The following is a 5,895-nucleotide window of genomic DNA, read 5'->3' on the forward strand; positions in this document are numbered from 1 at the left end:
AGAAATGAAAATGAAAGCACAACAGTGCAAAATTTTTGGGATGCAGCAAAAACAATCATAAGAAGTAAGTATATAGAAATACAGGCCTAACTCAAGAAGAAAGAAATATCTCAAATATGCAAGTGAATTTTACACCTAAAACAACTAGCAAAAGAACAACAAACAAAGCCTAAAGCCATTAGGATAAGGGAAAAAATAAAGATTATAAAAGGAATAAATGATAGAAACTAAGAGAACAATAGAATAGATCAATGAAAACAGGAGCTGTTTCTTTATTTTAAATTAACAAAATGTATAAACTTCTAGGCACACTTATCAAAAAAAAAGAGAGATAGGACCCAAATAAATAAAATCAGAAATGACAGTAGAGAAATAACAACCAACACCACAGAAATATGAGCAATTATGAGAATAGTATAAAAAACTATATGCCAAAAATTGGACAACCTGGAAGAAATGCACAAATTCCTAGAAACATATAAATAACCAAAACTGAAACAAGAATAAATAGAAAACTTGAACAGACCAATAACCAGCAAAGAAATTGAATTATAATCAATAATCTCCCAGCAAACAAAAGTCTAGGGCCTGATGAGTTCATAGGCAAATTATATGCAACATTTAAAGACAAGTTAATACTTATTTTTCTCAAACTATTCCAAGAAATATAAAAAGAAGGAAAACACCAAAATTCATTCCATGAGGTCAGCATTCCCCTGAAACCAAAACCAAAGATTCCACTGAAAAAGAGAACTACAGGCCAATATCCCTGATGAACATAGATGCAGAAAGTCTCAATAAATTACTAACAAACCAAATAAAACAGTACATTAAAAGAACCACTCTCCACGATCAAGTGTGATTTATTCCTGGGTTGTAAGGCAAGTTGAATATCCTCAAATAAATCTATGTAATACACCACATTAATGAAAGAAAGGATAAGAACCATACGATCCTCTCAATAGATGCAGAGAAAGCATTGGACAAAATACAGTATCCATTCTTGATGAAAGCCCTCAACAAAACAGGGATAGAGGGAACATACTTCATGATAAGGGCTGTCTGTGAAAATCCACAGATAATATAATCCCCAATGGAGAAAAATTGAGAGTTTTTCCTCCAAGCCAGGAACAAGACAGGGATTTTGCTCTCACCACTCTAGCCATAGCAATCACAAAACAAAAAGGAATAAATGTATCCAAATCTGCATGGAAGAAGTCAAGCTTCCACTATTTGGAGATGACATAATACTCTATATAGAAAACCCTGAAAACTACTCCCCCCCCCACCAGTTGCTAGAATTGATACACAAATTCAGCAAAGTCACAGGATACAAAATCAAGACACAGAAATCATTGCGTTTCTATACAACAATGATGAAAAAGCAGAAAGAGAAATCAAGGAACCAATCTTATTTACCACTGCATCAAAAACCATAAGATATTTAGAGATAAATTTAACTAAAGAAGTGAAAGATCTGTACTCTGAGAACTATAAAACACTGATGAAAGAAATTGAAGAGGACACAAAGAAATGGAAAAACATTCCATGTCCAGGTGTTGGAAGAACAAATATTGTTAAAATATCTATAGTACCCAAAGCAATTGACATATTTAATGCAATCTTTATCAAAATAACACCAGCATTTTTCACAGAGCCAGAATAAATAATCCTAAAATTTGCATGGAAACACAAAACACACCGAATTGCCAAAGGAACCTTGAAAAAGAAAAGGAAACCTGGAGGCTTCACAATTCTGGACTTCAAGTTATATTACAATGATGTGGTCATCAGTATGGTACTGGAACAAATACAAACATAGATCCATAGAACAGAATGGAAAAGCCAGACATGAATCTACAACTACATGGTCAATTAATCTTTGGCAAAGCAGGAAGGAATATCCAATGGGAAAAAAGCCCATTGAAACAAATGGTGTTGAGAAAACTGGAAAACATGCAATGGAAAGAAAGCAGACCACTTTCTTACACCATACACAAAAGTAAATTAAAAATGGATTAAATACCTAAATGTAAGAAAGGAAACCATCAAAATCCTAGAGAATACAGGAAGTAATCTCTTTGATATCCTCTCTAGTAACTGCTTACTAGATATGTCTCCAAGGCAAGGAAAACAAAAGCAAAAATAAACTAGTGGGACTTCATCAAAATAAAAACTTCTGCACAGTGAAGGAAACAATCAACAAAACTTAAGTCAACATATGGAAAGGGAAAAGGTATTTGCAAATGACATATATATTAAAGGGTTAGTATCCAAAATAGGGCTTATAAATCTGAACACTCAAAAACCAAATAATCCAGATTAAAAATGGTGAGAAGACATGGACAGTTTTCCAAAGAATACATCCAAATGGCTAACAGACACATGAAAAGGCGCTCAACATCACTCATCATCAGGTGAATAAAAATCAAAACCATGATAAGATACCACTTCACACCTGTCAGAATGGCTAAAATTAACAACACAGTATACAACAGGTGTTGGCAAGGATGTGGAGGAAGGGGAACCTCCTTGCTCTGTTGGGAATGCCAACTGGTGTATCCACTCTGGAAACCAGTATGGGGTTTCCTCAAAAAGTTAAAAATAGAATTACCCCACAATCTAGCAATTGTACTACTAAGTATTTACCCAATGAATACAGAAGTACTAATTTGAAGGGATACATGCACACTGATGTTTATAGAAGCATTATCAACAATAACCCAATGATGGAAAGAGCCCAAATATCCATAGACTGACGTAGGTATAAAGCAGAAGTGGTATATGTATACAATGGAATATTACTCAACCATAAAAAGAATGAAATGTTGCCATTTGCAATGATGTGGATGGAGATAGTATGGTGCTAAGCAAAATACATCAATCTGAGAAAGAAAACATCACCTGATTTCACTAATGCGTGGAATCTAAGAAATAAATCAATCATAGGGGAAAAAGAGAGAGGCAAATCAGGAAACAGAGTCTTAACTATGGAGAACAAATTGGTTACCAAAGGAGAGGTCGGTCAGGAGATGTGTTAAATTCATGATGAGGAGTAAGGAGTGCAATTGTTGTGATGAGCACAAGTTGTTGTATGTAAGTATTGAATCACTAATTTGTACACCTGAAACTCATATTATGTTGTATGTCAACTAAATGGAATTTAAATAAAAACTAAAGAAAAACTTTACAAAACTTTCCCATTATGTATGCCTCAGCATGTAATTCTTATATTTCTTTCATCTTTTGTCTATCTCTCTTATTCTAAGCATATTCCTTTATGTGTTTAAAAGTATTATTTCAATTGATATACTGATTTTGTAACAAATTTAATTGTATCTAGACTATTCTATATGTGACAATTCTAAGTTTTAGTGTAATTATATTTTTTAAAAGAACTGTGGAATGCTTCAGAAATGTCCATGCTATCTTTGCCCAGAGGCCATGCTTATCTACTCTGTATAATTCCAATTTTAGTATATGTGCAGCCAAAATGAGCATATAATTATCTTAATTTTATAGCTATTATTTTCCTGGAAATTATGTCCATATTTTTAATTTACAACAATACAAATATAGATTACAATATGCATGCTTGTGTATAATTTTCAATAGGACATTTAATAAATATATTATGTGTATTTGTTCTAGATCATTGCCTTGATGTCTTGGGCCTATTCATGTAACTGTGAGTAACAGAACATTGTTATTCTGAGTGCTGAACTCTTGGAGGCCTTGGGCTAGTAATTTACCTTCCATGCTTTTTTTTAATCTAAAAATTGAAACAATAGCAGTTTATTGTATTTAATATTGAAAAGAATTAAAAAGCAATCCAGTTTTACTTTAATTAACAAAAACACTATCGACCCTTGGAGATAAAACTAGAGAGAAAAATTTGAGAATTTAATCAATCAGAAGAGGCCCAGATTAATTTTTATAGGTGTTTTACTTTGATTAGCCCATCACTTCTTTTTCTGAACAATGATTTCATGGCTAAAATTGTAAGAGTTTTTATAAGTCCTAGTTTCTTTGCTTTAACAATATAACTAGCTTGAGTCTTTTTCACTAAGAACTTAGTTTTGAATAACTTTCTCTTATGTTTCTGGTTTGTTTAATTGTATGATTTATATTGCATTATGAATAGTTTCCCAGAGGAAAAAAAAACAATATTTAATGAGTCTTCATTCATGCTTAACACTTTTGGGTTTACAAAAAGACATCCTCACCAAGATGTTAAACAGCTTCACAATCTTGGATACTGATTAATTTTTGAAATACTCTGGGAAATTTCTTCTCATGCTTTTTTTTACCCCTTCATCTCCTCTAAACCTCCCTTGCCCCATATTGGCTAATTTCTAAGATTCAAGAATACAAATGTTCCTAGAAAAAGGAATTAACTTAAATTCACAGTGTTATATCAACAGACATTCTTGAACTGTGGCCTAATTAATTGCAAGTGTCATCATATTAATTGGACAGGAAAAGGATCTGGGATTTGATCTTATTATTAGGCAGATATTATTATTATCTAGATATTATTATTAGGCAGAGATAGATACTTGAGATCAAACTTAAACATTGGAAGGAAGCCCTATTTGGCAGACAGGCACCATATTTGATTGTCAAGGCAAATTGTGGTTATTTACACAAATAGTTAACAGGAGAGAGTCTATGGTGGAGGAACATCATGTTCTCCAAAGTAGGTCAGAGTACATGTCCATTGAATCAAGAAGCAGATATTCAGAACCCAGTCAAGCAGACTTACTTTAGTATCAGGAAATGGGTCACCTCATAACAAGGCAGACCTTGATTTGGGAAGATTACTGAGATTTCCTAGACTCAAGAACAGGGAACAAGATAAGTATTCAGTTATCAAATCTAGGGAAAAGTGGGAATGAGTCTTGAAAATAATGCAGAAGCCCAACGGAAGTTATGATACAGGGAACACAAACTCAAACATCTACAGTGACTAGACAGAAAACACAAGTGTGTAAATCAGGCCAAGTTTATGATCTTAAATGATGAAGGGATAAAGAAGATGTGGTGTGTGTGTGTGTATACACTCAGCAATGAAGAAAAATGAAATCTTGCTGTTTGCAACCACATGGATGAAACTAGAGGGTATCATGCTAAATGAAATAAGTCAGAGAAAGACAGATATACAATTTCACTCATATGTGGAATTTGAGAAACACAACAGATGAATATAGGGGAAGGGAAGGAAAAATAAGATAACAACAGAGAGGGAAGAAAACCATGAGACTCTTAAATACAGAGAACAAACTGAGGGTTTCTGTAGAGGAGGTGGGTGGGTGATAGGCATCAAAAAGGGTACTTTTTAGGATGAGCACTCTGTGTCATATGTAAGAGATGAATTACTGGGTTCTACTTCTGAAGCCAAGACAACACTGTATGTTAACTAACTTGAATTTAAATATAAAAAAGAATATCTTTCTTATATACATTGACATATGTTAATTATTTCTCAATAAAGCTGGAAAAAATCCACATTTTCTTCATTAAATATCTCCCCCCCCCAAAAAAAGTAATAAAGAGCCCTGTGATGAATTAGAAAGCAAATGTCTCATATAAAAACATTTAAACTAAGAAAATATGTTTGTATACCAACATAATATGACTGCTGGCCAAATTCAGCTTGCAGGACACCTGTACATGGACCCTTGTCAAATGATTGATAACAGAGGTCTTCTAAAAAAGCTTTGATAAGAATAGGAAGAGTACACAGGAATAGGCACTGGATAGTCTAAAGGGCAGAGAAAGAAGATGGAATGATCTAACATAAGTATAACCAACTTCACAAATTTTGCACAAATTGATATCCTTAGTCATAAGAAATGTAGTCTAGGTGAAGAAATAAAATATATTTACGAGAAA

At 33.2% G+C, this 5,895-nt stretch overlaps 1 non-coding gene across 1 annotated transcript; it reads right to left on the minus strand.

The window, feature by feature from the left end:
• Nucleotides 1–3,394: 3,394 nt before the first annotated feature.
• LOC131503296 (U6 spliceosomal RNA) lies at nt 3,395–3,499 on the minus strand. The gene has a single exon (XR_009257395.1). It is a non-coding gene; the product is annotated as a U6 spliceosomal RNA (small nuclear RNA).
• Between the last annotated feature and the right edge of the window lie 2,396 nt (nt 3,500–5,895).

Source organism: Neofelis nebulosa, chromosome X, assembly GCF_028018385.1.
Source record: "Neofelis nebulosa isolate mNeoNeb1 chromosome X, mNeoNeb1.pri, whole genome shotgun sequence".
NCBI classification, from domain to species: Eukaryota; Metazoa; Chordata; class Mammalia; order Carnivora; family Felidae; genus Neofelis; species Neofelis nebulosa.